This window comes from Pinus tabuliformis, chromosome 6 (genome assembly GCF_031772625.1).
Source record: "Pinus tabuliformis cultivar Carrire ecotype Pingquan chromosome 6, CPIR1, whole genome shotgun sequence".
NCBI classification, from domain to species: domain Eukaryota; kingdom Viridiplantae; phylum Streptophyta; class Pinopsida; order Pinales; family Pinaceae; genus Pinus; species Pinus tabuliformis.
The window spans coordinates 215,453,049-215,474,228 of record NC_142292.1 but is presented as its reverse complement, the minus strand read 5'-3'; positions in this window follow the sequence as shown (position 1 = coordinate 215,474,228).

Sequence of the window (21,180 nt, the reverse complement as noted above, 5' to 3'; positions counted from 1 at the left end):
CCTAAAACTATAAAAGAGGAAGGAGATCATGTGACAAAGTATTATCTGAATTATTATTGAATATCTGATAAAGTGTGAGATCTAAAATATTGGTGATTAGCGTTGTGGAGTAGATCTGGATCTGAATGAAGGAGGAACCTTAGCGCAAAGAAGGATAAGTTCTATTGATGGGTCATAATCTCTTAGCTTGAATGATAATATCTTTGCATGATTTTGATATGTTATATATGGCGCATGCGTGATCTATAAATTTGATAATCTGGGTTAATCAGTGTCTGAATATTTGAGAGAGTGAATTATCTTTTGTAGATCTGTACGCAGGTTCAGTTCAACAAAGGTGCGTATATACGCTGGTTCAGTGAAGGAAAACAGCATATACACAAGTTGTTCCATACGCAGAAGCGTATGCACGCAGGTTTCAGGCTATTAAAGTAGCGTATATATTTTGAGTTGTGATCTTGCTGCTTCTGTTTATTGCTGCAGTGTTCTGGGTTCAGATTTGGTGTGTGGTTACTGTTACTGTGATCTGGGTACAGTCGTCAGAGAAGTGTTTATTTTGATTCAGTTTTGATTGGTGAGAAGGTGATTGGTTAATGCAGAAATTCTTGATGTTTGATTGATGTTATTTGTGGATCCAGTCTGAAAATTTATGAAACGTGGTCCCTAGAAGAAAGAGAAGGTTGTAGCCTTCTGTAGGCCAGCACCTACGTACTAGTATCTTGGCTAGTGCAAGAGCTAACGGGGTTGTAGCTTCCTTCCAGGAGAAGCTGGAGAACGAGAGAGGGTTGTAGCTCTCTGCAGGTTGCAGCCTGCATACTGGTAAAGGACTGCACCAGTACGTTGTAAAAGGAAGTTTCTAATTAAAAGAAGATAGAGACGAATTGCAGCAGGTGGTTTTCACCCACATTGGGTTTCCACCTTATTTTCACCCACATTGGGTTTCCACCTTATATATCTTGTGTTCTTGTGTGTGATTGTCTTCTACTCTGTTTTTAGTGTTCCTGGTTACTAGTTAATTGATTCTGATACACAGATTAACAATCAATCAACATCTGACAGATAAAGTAAATTATAAGTTTTCATTGTATACACGGTTTTATTTCGACATAGTTGCGTATATACACAGGTTTAATTAACTGAAGTAGCATATATCATCTGAATTTGAAAAAGAGAATATTTGGCTTGATAATACTGATTCACCCCCCCTCTCAGTATTATTTCCAACACTTGGCTCCTTTTAAGTAAAGTTTGTTGGCTGACTTTAATATTTTTAATAGTTAATTTTACATGTAAACATTATGGCGGCATCCTGAGAATTACTTACTCTAGGGTATTTTTTATTTCTTTCTCAATTTAAAAAAAACTTTCATAGCTTTCTCAAAAATTAGCGTTCACATTAGAAATTAATATTAAATAATTTTCAAATTTCACCACAATTTAATGTGAATGCCATTTCTTCCATGCTTACCGAGTTATACCTCTCTTTGCTGCAAGCTTCACATAGTTAGTTACTCACTGGACTCTCAGAGTCCCCTTCACACTCGGACTCGGCTGCTATCTACGTCCACCCAATATATAAACTGACAAAATATCTTTTTTAAATCCAGGACAACCATAAAATTGACCACTCTTCAATTAAAAATTTAATTCAAACCACCAAAAAATATATATCTTTCATTTTAAGTATCCTTCAGTAAAAACTTGGTATCCTTCAAAAATCTTTCTGTAAAAACTCTGGTTTGCAGTAAATGTAAATATTTCCCTGTAGAAACTTGACTTACTGTGATTAAACTCCTATTTACTGTTTACTGTCGTAAATGCAAATACTATCCTTTAGACATTTTATTGTGATTAAACTTTTGTTTACTATAGTAAATGCAAATACTATCCTTTAGAAATTTTAATGTGAATGCAAATACTATCTTTCAAAAATTTCACTGTAAGTAAACTCCTGTTTGACGCAGTAAATGCAAATAAAGCCTCCCAAAATTAAAATAACAAGCCTCCCTTGGATGCATGGAACTGAGACTTCTAGCAAACAATCCAACAATTATTGGTATTATTGGAAAATTTTATTAACAACAACAAGCACTCAAAACTCCAACATGTATTTTAACTTCCAAGGATATGTTAAAAAAAGCTTTATACCACTGAATTTCTCCAATCTTCTTTCGTTATGAAAGAAAGTTATAAAACTTACAAAGAGTCAATAGTTTGGGTGTCCCACTGGGCTAATCTTATGTTGCATTCAACTATCCTCAAAGCCTTCATGCTCCACGTCTCCTTTATGCCATAGACATCAAATACATGGAGTTTAGAAACAACTCAATCAGCTCGCTCTCATACCACTGTAGAACACACGAGACTAGAAACCAAATCAAATGTATATTAATCAATCTAGAAGAATTATCTACATGTTATACATATAAATACATATAGAAAACACAGGAGACTAGAAACCAAATCAAATGTATATTAATCAATCTAGAAGAATTATGTATATGGTGTACATATAAATATATATAGGAAACAGTTGAATTAGTTCCCGGGAGTTCTTGGACTCCAATAACTACCCAAACTAACCCAAGGTTAATCTCGAGGATTAGCTATCTTAAACTGGTTTGATTGTATATATGGATTGAACACCCTGAAAAACCCCTAGGGCACTCTGACTGTGTAGAGGATATCCATCAAACTTATGATTTCAATAAATCCCTGCCGAATTTTAGAAAAATTAGACAGAAAAAACCCATTAAAAAAACTTAAGTCTAAATAACACAAATCAAGATTTCACCAAAAAAATACTCATAAAAAACCATTTTATAAATCAATTAAACTACACTTTAAACTTTAAACTTTAAACTTTAACATTTTAAAACTCTTTTCCAATCTACTCTATTGAAAAGAGAAACAAAAATTATAAATAAATATATATAAATTCAAAGTATCTTTAATAATTATCTTTCAACCAATATTATATCTACCAAATATTTAAAATATGATATCTTCCAACGATTTAAATTTCCATTGATTTAAAACAATGTAGGAAACCAATAAATTCTGTATCAGGAACACTCACCGTTTTATTAATACCAAACAGCATCTTTAGTCATATGAAAAACATTAACTAATACATACGCACTTATATATATATATATATATATATATATATATATATATATTGTTTTATGTATATGTTATTTTTATATTTATTATTAATTCGATTCTGAATATTATTAATACTTTATTTCATTATCAAAATATATAATAAAAAATGCAATGCTAATATATATCTGTTGATTTAATAAGAAAACAATTATTATAGAGTAACACTATAAAATTATAAAATAAAATACGGAACATCAAATTAAGTTGTTTGACGTCCATCTCTCTGCAACATCTAGTATTTCACTTATATTTTGGTTTATAATAATATAATAATTTTTATTATTAATAATTTTTATTTAAAAATTAAATTAATTAATTTAAAAATTTATTTAATATTTAAAAATTTTAATTTGAGGTATATTTATTATTATAATAAAATAATAATATTGTTGATTAAAATTTTGCAAATAAGGTAGTAAGTTAAGTAGACTATTGTGGAGAAAAATATTTGAAAGCTTTTGAATTAGAGGAGTATTGTGATGGATGTCCTAAAATATGCAAACCTAGATACAATAATTGCTATGTACATTATTTAAAATCATAAAAATTTGGTCAATTAAAATTAATACTCATGTTTCATGGCCGTATATTAATAATATATTTTATGCTTTTAATCCCAAAAATAATATCTAATAAGTCACACTATAAAAATTCTTCAATAGAATAAGAATTAATTTAAAATATTAAAATATTAAATTAATATAGTTTCTTTTTCGTTCTCTATATATGCCTTGGCATAGTTACTATGCATCTGAGAACATTTCAATGAACAATAGTTAAAACTGATTATCCAACCTATCGCTTTCGAATTTCAGGAAAAAAATTCCCGAAAAATATACTCTAAAGAAAACCAACCTATAAAATAGTAAAAACACACTTTATTTTTATATAAAAATTCCCTTTTCTTATCCCTCTTATTGTAACTAATTTATTAGTATAAATTTATAAGTTTATTTATTATTTATTTGTGTTGCTCCTTTAACTCTACTTAGTCTCATTTCATTCATATATATATCATTTCATTCATATATATATATATATATAATATTTTTTTTAATCATTTTTATAACGGTTAATTTCCCTTGCTAATTATGAATTAATTAAATTTTAAATTATTTTTTTGATTTTGATGTTTTTTTCCCTGTAAAGCAATTTTTTTTAACAAAGTTCTTCTTAGTAATCTTCATGTCATGTTCTTTAATTCGAGTGGGTCTCATTTTATTAAAAAAATATATATAATTTTTTTTTATCATTTTCACAACGGCTACTTTCTTTAATAATTATGAATTATTTAAATTTTAAATTATTTATTTGATTTTGATTTATTTTTTTCCTGTAATACAAATTTTTTTTCTCCACAACATTCTTCCTAGTAATCTTCATCCCATGTTCCTTAATACTCCCATCTTAGTACTCTTGTTAAACACACAACCTTTAATACTCCCATCTTAGTACTCTTGTTAAACACACAACCTTTATTTGTGATTGATGATTGATTACTATCCCATGTTCCTTAATACTCCCATCTTGGTACTTTTTTTGAACACACAACCTTCATTTGTGATTAATGATTGATTTTCTTTTACAGTTATATTTTTCCTCAACTGTAATCTTCTTACCCATATTTCTGGATATTCCAATCTTATCTTGCCACTATTTTTGAACACTCAAGTTTCATGTGTGATTGATTCTTATTATTAAAAAAAAAATTATGTTTATAATAATATTTTAATTAAAAAAGTAATTTCTAAATGTATAGGTTTTTATAGTTAATCTTAATCATGTTTAAATTATGTAAAAAAATTGAATCATTTTACATTTTTAATAGATAATTTATTCATCATTAAGGATAAATAAGGCTTGATACTTTGTTAAGATTTATAAGATATTTTTTTGTTAGATCTAAGACTTTTGTGATCCATATTGTAAATGGTAATGTCTTTCCGATTAATCACATCATTAAGATAAATTAGTTATTAATGTAAATAAAATAATATTATAAATTGGTTGTTAGGAATCATTTACTAAACTATTTTTTTTTAATAGATGATCATGGTAAACAATATAATAATAATAATCATTAAACCTTCTTTTTCTTATTATATTTTAATTTAATATTTTATTATGATTTGTAGCTTTTATATCCATTCTTTTTAGTTTCCTTCTTTTAGATTATGAACTATTTTAGTCATATAAATTAGATGGCCAATAATCTTAGATAAACATTAAAATCATAAAAATTAAAAAATTATAATTTTATTTTAAATTATTATTATTAGTATTAATTTTAAAAGAATTAATATTGAATTAAATGTATGGATATTTAAGAAAAATGTAAAAATTATTATTATTAGTATTAATTAAAAAAAAAAATTGAATTAAACATATGGATATTTAAGAAAAATGTGTCAAAAAAACATTGTAAAGAAACAATAAGAATTCAATGGCATGAATAAAAATCAAATGGAAACTGCGAGGCGATTCGAGCGACGAGGTAGCACGAAGCTAGGGTTTCGTCGACGGGTCGTGTGCAGGGCAGCAGGGGATCAACCTCGGTTGAATCCCAGGAAGCGAGGTGCAGGGTCGGAAAGTTCCTGAGAAGCAGGAATATTTTGGATGTCTGAACCTCTCCAGACGCATTCACGAGCAGATATTAACCTGTGAAGCATTCAGCACGGGTACTGCGGCGAAGGAATGGGGATGGAGGCAGGGAGGGGAGAGATCCCCTCCTATAAAGAAGTAATCACAGGCGAAGCGAGGAAAGAGAGAGAAGAAGAAGAGGATCGATCCAATGATGGAGAGACTTCAGCAGCAGGAGCACAAAGAAAAGCAGGAATCCAGAGCAAATGCCTACCACGGTCAGCAAATACCCCAAGGTTAGTAATACCGCCTAATAAGCTTGAAAACTACAGAACATATATGAGAGATTATGCTTTAATTTGCAAGTTTATAGGATACTGGCCCGCGGAGAGAGATCTTATGAGATGGATCAATCTGAAATGGAAACCAAAAGGTCATGTAGAGGTAAAGTTAGGAGCAAAGGGGTTCTTTACGGTTATATTTTCTAACTTAGAAGACAGGACTAGGATATTTGAGGAAGGGCCTTACTTCATGAATAACGCAGGGCTGGTAATGAGACATTGGGTTGAATGCTATAACCCAGATAAGGAAAAGATATTAGCTGCCCCAATATGGATAAGGCTCTTTGGTCTCCCCTCAGAATTCTGGAACCCAGATATCCTTCAAGGCATTGGAAACTCAATAGGATCTTTTGTTAAAGTAGCTGAATCAACGAAGAGAGGCAAATATAATACTTATGCTAGGATCTGCGCCTACATGAACATAACTGAACCTCTCCCAGAATCCATTGAACTGGAATATCATGACGAAATATGGACTCAAACCATAGACTACGAGCATATTCCATTTCGATGTAGAAGATGCCATGAGTATGGCCATTTAGCCAGAGACTGCCCTATAACCAAAGCTGAAAAAGAAAGGGAAGCAGAAATCTCAAGGAAAACTGAAACAGAGACAACAAAGAGAGAAGCAGAAGAGTTTAAAGTAGTACAAAGGAGGGGGAGAAGAGACAACAAAAGAATGCCGAAAACTAAACAACAGGGAAAACAGCAACCTGAAACACAAAATAAGTTTGAAATCCTACAGGAAGAAGATCCTGAAACAGAGGGTAGTGAGGAAGAAGAAGCAGAGGAAATGGAGATAATTGGGGAACAGAAAAGCAAAAGGAGAGATCAAAGTCATACAGAACAGGAAAACGAAACCTTAAGTGACAACCAAGATTATCAAGGTGAAATGGAGATAGATACACAGAGCATGAAAGTAGATGAGGAGGAACAGGAAATGGCAAAATTAATACAAGAATGGCGAAGGCTAGATGACCGCTTTATCCCAGAAGAACAGAAACAAAGATACAAGGAAGCCTTTCAACGCTACAAAGAAAAAAAAAAGGGAGCACAGGGGAGAAGACAAGCCAAGTTACAGAGAAACCAGATGTGGGAACGGGCAGAGCAGGCAAAGGTGGCAAAAAACGAGGAAGAAAACCTCTCACTGAGGTAATACAAGATGTAGGTGAGGCACTTGTAAATTCCGGAAGGGTAATACCCCTGTCAGAAGTGTTCCAAAACCCCCGAAAATTGTTAAAATGATAATCACAACATGGAATATACGCGGCCTCAACAGTAGAGGCAAACAAAGGTATCTCAATGAGAGACTGAAAAAGGAAAAACCAAGCATCATGATACTTCAAGAAACCAAAGTAAGCACGGAGAAGATGAGTGAAATCTTAAACAGAAATAGAAGCAGGTATGAGATGATGGGACAAGATGCTTTGGGAAGTGCTGGGGGATTGGTAATTCTCTGGAACCCAGATGAAATCCAATTCACTAACTGGATGAGTTTCCCAAGGATTTTAACAGGAAATGCTCATATACTAGGTACAACAGAGGAGGTAATGGTAACAGGGGTGTATGGTCCACACTTACAGACAGAAAAGGAGAACTTCCTTAAAAACTTAAAAGCATTAAGATGCCTGATGCCAGAAAAACAATGGATAATTGGTGGAGACTTCAACATGATTAAAGCCACAGAGGAAAAGAGAGGAGGGATAAGGAGATTGGATACGGCCTCAGAAAAATTTGGAGATCTAATAAGAGAACAAAAGCTGATTGATATCCAGACCATAAATGGAAAGCACACTTGGAACAATCGAAGGGGTGGAGCTAACCAAATAGCTTCGCGCCTTGACAGGTTTCTAATCTCTGAACAAATAATGATCAAGGATATCTTCATAGAAGCATCAATACTTCCTGTTATAGGGTCTGATCATTGGCCAATTAAATTAGAAATTGACATAAAGCGACGACCTCCCAACAGACCATTCAAATTTGAAGCCTTCTGGTTGAGAGATGAGGGGCTAATGGAAAAACTAGAAGACTGGTGGAGAGAAAGTAACCCGAGAGGTAAAAACAAAATGCATTCCTTTCAGCTTAAATTGAAGGAAATAAAGACTAAATTAAAAAAATGGAACAAAGAAGAATTTGGGAATATCTTAGAAGAAAAGCAGAAATTAGAACAGAAAATGGAAGATCTGCAACAAATGGACATCACTCAAGGCATTCAGGAAGAGCGAACAAAAGAAGAAGGAGTGATCCTAAATAAGCTTGAGGAAAGAAGGAAACAAGAGGAAATACTCTGGAAACAAAAATCAAGGGTTCAATGGCTCAGGGAGGGTGAAAGGAATACGAAATTTTTCCATAAAGCCATGGTACAACACCGTCAAGGAAACAGAATATTCTCAATAAAAAACAAAGAAGGGCAAAGAGTTCTTCAGCAGGAAGAGATTGAGAAAGTGCTAGTAAATCATTTTAAAGACATCTTGAAGGAAACTCAATCGAACAGAATAGAGGCAATAGCAAAGATAAAAAGAGAAATACCTCAAATTGTGACCAGAGATCAAAACCAGGCTCTAATGAGAAAAATAACCAAGGAAGAAGTGGAGGAGATTGTCAAAAACATGAAGAGAAATAAAGCTCCAGGCCCAGACGGTTATACTGTTGAATTCTTTCAAGCGGCATGGCACTTTCTGGCTGATGAAGTAGTGGAGATAGCAGAAGAAGTCAGGATAAATCAAAGATTATGGCCAGGCATAAACGCTACGCTTCTGGCTCTTATACCTAAAACTAATCAGGCCGACCAGGCAGATGGATTCAGACCCATTGCCCTTTGCAATGTCATTTACAAGATTGTGGCATCCATAGTAGCTCAAAGACTGAAACTAATTCTCCCCAGTATTATCTCACCGGAGCAAACCGGTTTTGTTGAAGGGAGACAGATCTTGGATGGGCTAGTGGTAGCACAAGAAGTAATCCATACATTGAAAACAAAGAAGGAAAAAGGTATGTTGATCAAATTAGACCTATCAAAGGCATATGATAGGCTCAGCTGGAAGTATTTAACTGAGATCCTTAAAGCTTTTGGATTTTGTGACAGATGGGTAAATTGGGTATTAAGCATGATTTCTACGCCAAATTACTCTATTTTGCTAAATGGAGCGCCTACAACAACTTTTAATGCAACAAGAGGTCTCAGACAAGGGGACCCTCTCTCCCCCTTCTTGTTCATAATAGCAGCTGAAGGTTTAGGAAGATATATCAAAAAGGAATTAAGGGACAGCAACATTCAAGGGCTACAATTATGGGGAACCCGAACCACTGTCACCCACCAACAGTTTGTGGATGACATAATGATATACTGTAAAGCAACCCTTCGTGAAGTAAAAAGGATCAAAAAAATCCTAGAGATTTTTATGGAAGCTACAGGTATGGAGGTCAACAAAGATAAGTCCAGGACTTTCTTCTTTAATATAGTGGAACCTATACAAAAGCATCTCACCAGAGTCCTGGGATATCAGTTAGGGAAACTCCCAACCAAATATTTAGGGACAATGTTAGACTCCTCATCCATAAGAATAAGGAATTGGCATCATATCCTTGAGAAAATCAAAAAGAGAATGGAAAATTGGACGTTTAGAGCCCTGAACGTAGCAGCAAGGGTGGTGCTTCTCAAAGCCACGCTACAGGCAATCCCGATATACTCCCTGTCCGTGATGAATGCACCTAAAGGAATATGTAACAAGCTGGTTGAGATGTACAGGAAATTTCTTTGGGGAGGACCAAAACAAGAAAAGAAATGGGCGCTGTGCTCATGGGAGAGCTTAGCCAAAACAAAGGAAAAGGGAGGCTTAGGTCTCAAAGACCCAGGAATTTTAAATCAGGTGATGGCAGCCAAACTTCGATGGAGATGGTTACAAGGAGGACAGGACTTGTGGAAGGAGATTTGGACAACTAAATATCATATGCCCAATAACCCGGAAGAAATTATCAGACAGCAAGAAATGCCCCGGGGATCGGATATCTGGAACCTATCAATTCAAAATAGGGAAATAGTAGATAATAATATATTCTGGGAAATCAAAGGGGGACAGACAGCGAGGTTCTGGGATGAATCTTGGCAACAGCGAGGAAAATTGGCTAATCTCATAGGAATGCAGGAAATACAAAGAAGAGGAATACATAGGAATTTGATAACGGTAAATGATTATTGGGATGCAGACCAAGGCAATGGGGAATGGAGGATATGGAAACCGCTGGAACAATGGGAAAGGAACCCAACAGAAGAGCAAAAAACAACCTTTACTAAGGAAATGAACTCAAGGAAAATAAGGAACAGAGAAGGTAATGACATACTACGGTGGGGAAAAGAAACAAAAGGGACTTTCACTATTAAGGAGGCTTACAAGCTAAAAACATACCAAGAGCAAGGAGAGGATGATCAAATTTGGAAAAAAATCTGGAGCACAAAGTGGTGGCCAAAGGTTAAATTATTTGCCTGGCTGGTGGGAAGAAAGAGAATCCTAACATGGGATAGAATTCAGAAAAGAGGCTTTTCTGGTCCCTCCAGATGCCATCTCTGTAATTCTGCTGTAGAAGACCAGGAACATATCCTTAACGGATGTACAGTGGCACAGTATCAATGGGAGGAAACGCTAAAGCTCTTTACTAAAACAAACAGAAACTCAACTGACATAATTCAAACCATCAAAAATTGGGGAGAAGCTGAATTCCAGAGCAAAGTAGTTAACAGAGCGTGGAGTGTCACTGCAGGTTTCAATATTTGGAACTTATGGAAGGAAAGGAACTACCGCCTATTCAGAGGGAAGGCATCAGGGCCAGAGGAGGTGTGGAAGCGGTCTTTAAACCAAATTAGGGAGACAATTCTCGCTGAGAACTGGGATGATGAAGACTGGAAAACGTCGGAGGCAGAATCTGCCATCTTGAAGAAATTAAACTTGGAGCCGGGAATGATCTTCCAGCAAGGAACCAAGCAACGACACCCTTCAGCAAATCAGAGCAGGACAAAGTTTAGAAAACCTCCAGACGGGTTTGTGAAACTGAATTTTGATGGTGCGGCGAAAGGCAATCCTGGGCCAGCAGGGTTCGGCGGAATTATCAGGAATGACCAGGGGAAAACGGAGTGGATCTATGCGGACAATGGTGGAACTATGACCAATAATGAGGCGGAGTTTATGGCTGCTTACCAAGGTCTTAAAATTGCAAAGCGAAATGGTTATAGGAGAGTTGAAATAGAAGGAGACTCCACTCTGGTCATCGACTCGATCAGAAAACTAGTACAGGGAAAGAACTGGGAGCATGTGGTGACAAGCTGGAGAAGTGCCAGCACAGTCAGAGACATCGGAGAGATATTAGAAGGGATTGAATACAGTCTAACCGCGCATGTCCGACGGGAAGGTAATAAACCTGCTGACTGTTTAGCAAACTGGGGGTGTGCGGAACACAATGGCAAAGTAGATGACAGTTGGACAACTCAGTCCACGCTGGAAAAATGGGAAGGATTAAGGCAAATGCTGGACAGTGATATTAATGATGCAGGACAAGGATAATCGTTACCCCGCGTGGCTGGGGGGAGGAGAAAATACGCCAAAGCAGGAGGGACGGTGGAAAGGACAACAGGATAGGACAATAAAATCATGGATCGAGGTGACAATTAATCTCACAGCGAAGCAGGGACGCGGCCCAAGGAAAAGAACGAACCCCATGACATTTTTCATCATGCGAAGTAAAGACGTTCATGGGAGCGGGCAGAAATCCCATCACACAGGTAAAGGTGGCAGCAAAGATATAAGAGGAAACAGGGGCAGACGGGAAGGCATTGTAAGCTTGAGAAAGGTAGCGAAAACAGAGGATTTTTGTAATCAAGTCACAGATCAGGAAGAAATCGCTCCAAAAATGAGTGATAGGAAGAGGATGGCGACCCAAAAAGGGAAGCAAATGGCCGAGGAAAGATATCAGGAGCAGCAGTATGTAAGCATCGACATCGAGAGCTCTGAAGAGTCGGAATACATGCAAGAAGGTGGCAAGGGGAACCAGGGTGACTGGGGCCAGAGCAGCAGAGATCCGGGTCCGGATAGGCAAGGAAGAGAGCGTCTCAAAAAGGAGCAGGAAGTAAACAGGCCGACCAGAAACAATTTAAACGAAGCCGAAGAGACCCGTCCGCCACCCAGGAAAAGGAGAAGCAACAGGACGACCAGTTCTGCCATGCATGCGGCGGAGCAAGCATACAAGGAGGAGACCAATGAGGACATCAGGCAAGTCTTGGAAGGGATGGAGGCGAGGGTCCTGGATGAACCTTCAGACCCAGAAATGAATGAGTGGGCTTCTCAATTGCCTGATCCTGGGCACACGCGTGGAAGGCTTACGCTGTATCGTAGAGCCCTGCACACCTATTGGGTGCTCAAGCACCTCCTTGCAAAAGCTCTGGAGCAGGTGGCGTCGGAAATGCTTGAGATTGCGCAAGCCTCAGCAATTGCTCAGCAGGAGGCCTCCAGTCTGGCAGAACAGGTGCGTCAGCAGACTGAACTTCTCAAAGAAATTAGAGCTATGCTGAAGGAACTGCAGCAAGACAGAGCCAGTAGAGCAAGTGAGCGCGGTTTTGCAGAGGAGTAAGAGGCAGGTTCCTGCTCTCTTTCCTCGTTTTAAAACTGTTAATTTTGCTGAGAGGCTACTGTATTTTTGAAAAACTTCCATGGTCATGAAGTGATAGGATTAGCATTTTAGGAAGGCACAGTAGATTTTGCTCTGAGTCTTTGATAGGTTTTTAGTATTCTGAAAGACTTGCTCTCCTTTTGGGTTAATTGGAGGAAAGAGATGTGGTAATTTTGAGATAAGGAACAGGAACCAAACATAGACTTTTTTGACTCTTGGATGATAAGGAGCCAACAGATCTGGTTTCCCCTCGAGGCAGATTGAGGCTCCCTTGTTTTGTACTTTATGTTGATATGTTTATATGAATAGAACTACCGCAGCTTACAAAAAAAAAAAAAAATCAAATGGAAACTAGATATCACACATGTGGGCATGTCATTTTTTTAATTAAACTTAAAAATAAAAAGAGCATAACCACCTTTAAGCCTTAATCTCAATCCTATATACTTGACTACTTTTGAAAATATCCGATGAATACTTTTAGAGATCAATTCCCCACCATCCATATAATAATTATTGATAATCAAATTAAAAGTTTGAAAACCCTATTTAAATTTAGACCAGATATAAAAATAAAAATAATTTTTGTGTTCATGAATACTTTTACAGATCAATTCCCCGCCATCCATATAATAATTATTGATAATCAAATTAAAAGTTTGAAAACCCTATTTAAATTCAGACCAGAAATAAAAATAAAAATAGTTTTTGTGTTCATAAATCTTTAGGAGATAATCACATTGGAGAAAGTTTTGCCACCTTTAAGCCTTAATCTCAATCCTATATACCTGACTACTTTTGAAAATATCCGATGAATACTTTTAGAACACTTTTAGAGATCAATTCCCCACCATACAGATAATAATTATTGATAATCAAATTAAAAGTTTGAAAACCCTATTTAAATTTGACAAGACATAAAAATAAAAATATTTTTTGTGTTCATAAATCTTTAGGAGATAATCACATTAGAGAAAGTTTTGCTAACATTTAGTAGAGTGATGTAGAGAGAATTGGTTCAGTTGGGTATCAGATTAAATAAGTAGAGTGATGTAGAGAAAATTACTACTAACTGCTAGAATCTAATGGCTAAAGGCCAAATAACTAATGGTCAAAATTAAATAAAAAGAGTAAAAAAAAACAATTAAAGTCAATTAAAAATGAGACTAAATCAAAGGAAGTTACCAAAAAATGAAAAGAAAAAAGGAAATTGACCTAAAATATACCATTTTTATAATTTAATTTAATTAATTAACTAATTTATATATTTTAAATACAAAAGAAATTAATTTAGGAAATTTTTCTTATGACTAAAATCAACCAAACCCCATTATATATATATATATATATATATATATATAATTAATAAAAATACTAATAAAAATAAATAAATAAACTTTTTAAAAAGAAAGAGCATGGACCCAACAATTACTAATCGACTAACCATTGTCCCTGTTTAGATTACTAGGCTTCCTTTCCCCTGTTTAGATTACTAGGCCTCCTTTATATTTTAATGGCCTCCCTAAACTTCTGATGAATGATATGACCCACTCGTGCAATGACCTGGGTTTTTCCAATGCATGTGTGATGTTTTGTCTTCTCTGCATGTTCCACCAAGGCTGAGGAGCGGGTCCTCTCAAGTTTTATGTTAGCCACATGCTCATGAATCCTTGGATTTATCAAGCAGCCAATTTCACCAATGTAGGGTGTCGTGCAAGAATGTGGAATTTCATACACACCTTTCATATATTTAGGGTCCACATGGTCTTTAACAGAGCTTAGGGAGCTACGAATGGTGTTAAGGGGCCTAAAAGTAAAGGGAACCTCATTATTTTCTCAGGATCCTAGCAATCTTGTTTGTCGTCCCTTGGCTAAAAGGAATATGGACCACTGAACTTCAATATTTAGGCTCATTTTTATTGGAAGGACTTTTGTTAGCTCTAAAGAAAGCTTTGAGACTCTGGCGCCTACTATATCCATTATTACAGAAAACATTAAGGAGATTGGATTTTTCATCAGAAAGGTGGTTCTCATCAGAAACTCTCAACGCACGAGTAGCTAAGGTGTTGAGATCACCCAACTTTTGAGTAGGGAAATGATGGGACTTAGCATGAAGATAATGCTCTGTATGATTTTTCTTCCAAAAAAAATGGTGGAAGAAAGAACTGTCATCCTTTTTAGAAATAAGAACATCGACGAACAAAAGGAAACCATTTACTTCGCATTCCATAGAAAACTTTATGGAGCTAGACTAATTGTTAGGATGTTGCAAAAAAGGATCCAACTTCTCCCTTCCATGAGGCCAAATTGCGCAAGTGTCATCCATAAATCTTTTCCAACGCTTTGGTTTGAAAGGAGTAGAGGCCAAAGCCTTAGATTCAAATTCTTCCATGAACATATTAGCTACTATAGGAGAAAGGAGGGAACCCATGGAAGCACCACAAGTTTGTTCATAAAATTCCCCTTCAAAACAGAAGAAAGTATAGGTAAGACAGATTCCAACCAGTTTTGCTGTATCCGGATTAGTGATCTTATTGATGACTTTAATGCCTTCATTAATAAGGATATTTGTGTAAAGGAAGACCATGTCGAAGCTAATAGGAATATCTCTTGGATCCAACTTTATACCCTTTAACTCATTGGCAAAGGACTCAGAGTCTTTAACAAAGGACTCAGTAAAGCCAACGAGGGGTTTGAGTTTTTGCGCTAAATACTCCACAAGAAGATAGGTTGACCCACCTATAATGTTGACAATGGGTCTAAGGGGATCCCCTTCTTTATGGATCTTGGGAAGCCCATAAATCCAAGGAGTGAGAGGGCTACTCTCGATGTGCTTATGGCTAAAGGAGCCAATGATTAACTAATTTTCCTTCTAATCATTATATTTATTAACTTTGATTTTCTTTAGTACCTTTTTATTTACTTTTAAATAAAATTATTTATACTTTTTAGGCCGTTCAAGGTCATTTTATTATTTAACTTATAGTTTTGATTTATTAGGTCTCGTACCATTTACCTTAATTACATATTTTTAATAATACTTTTATATAAAATTATTTATATATCCTTTAATTTACTTATTATTAATTACTTTCTTCTATTTTAATTAACTTATAACTTATAAAAATTTTATTTATTAGGTCTCATATAATTTTTATTCATCCATTAAGTCATTTAATTAACTAATTTCCTTTTAATTATGAATTAAATTAGAATTTTTAATTATTAACTTTTATTCCTAATACTTGTAAATTATATTTTATTTATATTTTAACTAATTATTAGTTAACTTATAGTTTTTAATTTTTAGGTCTCGTACCATTTACCTTAATTTATTTATTTTTACGAATTAAAATATTATATTAATTTTGACCCTTGTCCTTAAGTCAAACTAGCCGTTAGATTTGCTAGCTGTTGGAGGCTCTGCTCGGACTATTTAACGTGAGGAGCTAGATCTGTTTCTTCATCTTGTCCTGACGATGAACCACACTGTTGGTTCGAAACGCGTCGACAAATGAGATTCCATGTGATTTTCGCCAAAATCTTCCTCTAACTTAATATGGATCACAGAAGCCTAAACTCCATTAGCCAATGATATTGCTGGATTTTTTTAGCCAGAAACTGTTCTAGAAATATTTTTTAAGGAATTCTTATTAAGTTTCCTATGGCTCCCGCTACTACAAAGGTGATCCACAATATTACTCTGATAATATTCCTTATCAAGGATAACTATAGCCCCACCCTTGTCCTCTTTGAGAACAATAATGCCTAGGTTCTTGTTAATGGACTTGATTAAATAAAATAAAATAAATAATTTTATGTTATAAACATTATATATTTGAGGTCAATTTCCTTTTTTCTTTTTCTTTTTTGCCTTTCCATAGTTGTTTGGCCTTTAGCCGTTAGTAGTAATTTTCTCTACATCGCTCTGCTTATTTAATCAATCTGATGCTCAATTCTCCATCTTGTCTTGAAGATGAACCAAACTCTTGAGCAAAACTTTCTCTAATGTGATTATCTAGGAAATATTTATAAACACAAGATATGGATCACAAAAGCCAGAATTCAGTTAAAAATATTTGTTTTTTTACTTTTCATATTAATTTTCATTTGGTTAAACATTAAATTTATTATTATATATAACGGGTTTTTATTATTTTATTTTATTTTACAATCATTGTGTAATTATTATTTTTTTCACAATAATTTTATTATTTTATTTTCAAGGGTTAAATTTTTTAGAAATTTTAATCTCAATAATTTTTTTATCATTATTCAAATTTTATATTTATTTAAGGCCAATCCTAATTAATAGATGAAATGGTCTTTCTCACTTGAATATGGTGATACAATTTAAAGTGGCATTGTGATTTTTTGTTGTTTAAAATATATTTTTGAATGCATAAATGGATTCAACCCCTAATGCTATAGATTAAAGAACATAAACTCAAAGTTGTTAAAAATATCTACTTAATTTTTGATTAAAATTAACTAGAAAAAAAAAATTTTTAAAAAAAAAATATTCGTTAGACTTGCTTTTATTTGATAATAAATAAAATGTGAAATTGAAAATTTAACATTTTAAAATTTACCCGAGAGGGATCAAATCCTAAGATGCAAACCTCTTTTTTGAATGTAAAACTTGAAGAAATGTTTACACTTCTAAAAATTTAATCTCTGGACACTTATAAATCTGAAAAATAGCTCTCAATTGATTAATTATAAATAAAATTTTACAATAATAAATTTTATTACTTTTATTCTTATTTTTATATAATTTAATTTACTCAAAATATTTTAATTAATAATTAATTTTATTTATCTTTATCTATATAAAAAACACATTGTTCATGTATATAAATACCAAACACCAACTTTAAATATATAAAAAATATTAACTAATACATACACACTTACAATTGAGAATGTAATCATTGTCATACTTATTATAGAAGCGCAGGTTATTTTTATTTATTTTTATAAATTTATAATTCAATTCAATTGTGAATATTATTTAATACTTTATTTCATTTATACTAAAAACTTAGAGTGTAATGGTAATAAATATCTGTTAATTTATTACGAAAACAATTATGAGACACTAACCATATAAAATTAATTAAATAAATTACATTACTCTTATTTGTTGTATCACGATTTTGTCAATTAACAATTCTTTTATAAATATTTTAAACTTTATAAAAAAAAAATGACAGAACATCAAAGTTACTTGATATTGACTTTGACATTTATTTTTTTTCAATATTATTATTGTTGTTGAATTGAAGTTTCTGTGATCTATGTCAAGTTTATGTGAAGAGTTTTTGGAGAAAATCACATCATAGTTCATTTGTCTACGCTTTTGGAACCAACGAGTGTGGTTCATCGTCAGGACGAGTTGAAGAACCAGATCATAGTTGCATGTTAAATAGAGAGAGCAGGTCCTCAAACGGTTAAATTTGACTGGGAAACAACTATATTTGACTAGACAACTAGGTTGGACCAACGGCTACTAAATTTGACTGGGCACTAAGACCAAGAAATAGGGAAAAGAAAAAAATAATTATTTGATTAATTTTTATTTTTGTTTAGTTATATTTATTACCATATGCTAGAGTATGAATTAATAATCTATTAATAGGCCTTTTAATTAAAATTAAATAGATAAATAGTTAGTTAGTTAATTTAAGGGATAGTATATTATATTTAATTGAATTCCAATAACTAATAAAACAAATTAATTTATAAAATAATAAGAAATATCTTTAATTAGATAACTCTTTAAATTAGTTAAATAATGACCCCCTACTAACTAAAGGGAATCCAACAAAATATATATATATATATATATATATATATATATAAAAGTCCAATAAGTAATAATGTAAAAATTACTCATTGGGCAGAAAATAATTAAAAATGTTAGATTGGTTTGTTATAATTATTACCTTAAGGTTGAGCAATAATCTATTAATAGGTATATAGTTCGTTAATTAATTTTGGAAGTTAGTATGTTATATTTATTACCCTAAAATGTAAAAGTTTGAATTTAATTAACAAGAACCATAACTTATTACTAGATTCATTTAATATTATTAAAGCATTAAATTTATATGAAATAAGAAAAAGTAGATAACCTAATAAATTAGTTAAATAATTACCTCATACTAACTATCAACATAATTTGATTTTAACCTAATAAAATTAATATGGTAACTAAATTAGAAAGAATATAGAATTTACCATAGGTTAGTTAATTCAATATAAATTTTATTTAATTATATCTAAAGGGTTGGAAAGAAAAATCATACCATTAGAATTCTTTCATTAAGGCGAAGGAACATACAATGCTTGTTACAATAGTTTACTATGTCAATTAAAAGGATTTCGAACATTAAAATAAAACCCAGAAAATGTAAAAAATGAGGGTGGGGCCCAAAGATGAGAAGGAAAAAAGGAAACAGATGGTCTCGAAGATGAGGGGGAAAACAAAGAAGACGGACGAGAAGAACCACCCAAGGGGCGGGGCGGCACGGGGAAGGGGCCAGCTAGGAAGAAAGGGCAGGTGTCACGATGCCGGAGACATCAGTAGTCTTTCAACCGCGCTTGGCGAGGTGCGGCACCACCGAACACTTTCTTTTCACCAATACTTATGTTCGTGGACTACGCCTAACCACTTATCCTACTTAGTTTTTGTTTCGCAACCAAGTATTATTAATGTTTCCTTTATACCAATGAACACCCATACACATTCATTATCATCAGCAATTATAAACGAAGAACACAATTGCACAGTATAAAGGGAGGGGCAACTCCTTGAATAATGAGTCTGTGCGAATAATATATTATACAACTTTACAAGTTTACAATGCTTTACAAGTATACTTGGAAACACCAAGTTTCATACTTAGCCAATTTTACATCATCATCACACCTCCGTGTGATAGCCAAGATTTCCTTGCCCAAGGCGGGCGGGCACGCCCTCACACGAGCTGCCTTCCGCACTTCACAACCGAACCTTTTTTTCGTGCACGACGGGTGGGTGACTCCACCAAGTCACCAAGACACCCCCTTCGCACAACTGGCTTCACTAATGTTTCACTGTGCACCCGGCTTCACCACGTTCCACCATTCTCCAACTTCGCACTAGCAGGCGACTCCACCAAGCCTCCACCATTTACCCTTGCACGACGGGCGGGTGCTCACCCGAGCTACCTGAGACACTCGTGTCAAGTCTCACCCAAAACCGAGATATCATGCTACCTTCATGCGGCCTTACCTAAGAGTGGGCGAATCACCAAACTGCACCGTTTCTTCTTGCTGCGTCCACACTTGATCTGCGCACTTCTTTACATGTGATGAGCAAAGTTGTGATATCCAAATGAGCTCTTCGCAATGTTTACCTATATGGGTGTGAGGGCGAGTTGAGCTGCCCAAGCCAACTCGTCCTCCAAGCAAGGAGTGCCCCCTACTCATCACAAATACATGTCGGCCTTCGCACTAATTGTAAGCCAGTAAGCCTCTAAGTCCTCCATCTTTTCCAACACTTTTTCAATGAATGCCATAGTAGCATCTTTCGCATCGCGACTACATCCAACCTGAGATTCACCTGCCATTGCTAACAGCTTCCTTCTTCTTTGCGATCTAGTTTTGACCATCCAACAGCTTCACCACGTTGCCTGCAACCCGAACTAGCCCTTGTTCCACTTGTATGTGAAACAACTTCCTTCACCTGCAAGTACCTGCTTCACTGTCACCAACTGTCAAGTGTGTGCACACTTGCTTCACCCAGCTTCCTGCAAGACTCGTCCAAGTCTTCAGACTAGCTCTGATACCAACTGTCACAACGTCGGAGACATCGGTAGTCTTTCAACCATGCTTGGCAAGGTGCGGCACCACCGAACACTTTCTTTTCACCAATACTTATGTTCGTGGACTACGCTTAACCACTTATCCTACTTAGTTTGTGTTTCGCAACCAAGTATTATTAATGTTTCCTTTATACCAATGAACACCCATACACATTCATTATCATCAACAATTATAAACGAAGAACACAATTGCACAGTATAAAGGGAGGGGCAACTCCCTGAACAATGAGTCTGCCTGAATAATATATTATACAACTTTACAAGTTTACAATGCTTTACAAGTATACTTGGAAACACCAAGTTTCATACTTAGCCAATTTTACATCATCATCACACCTCCGTGTGATAGCCAAGATTTCCTTGCCCAAGGCGGGTGGGCGCACCCTCACACGAGCTGCCTTCCGCACTTCACAACCGAACCTTGTTTTCGTGCACGACGGGCGGGTGACTCCACCAAGTCACCAAGACACCCCCTTCGCACAACCGGCTTCACCAACGTTTCACCGTGCACCCGACTTCACCACGTTCCACCGTTCTCCAACTTCGCACTGGTGGGCGAC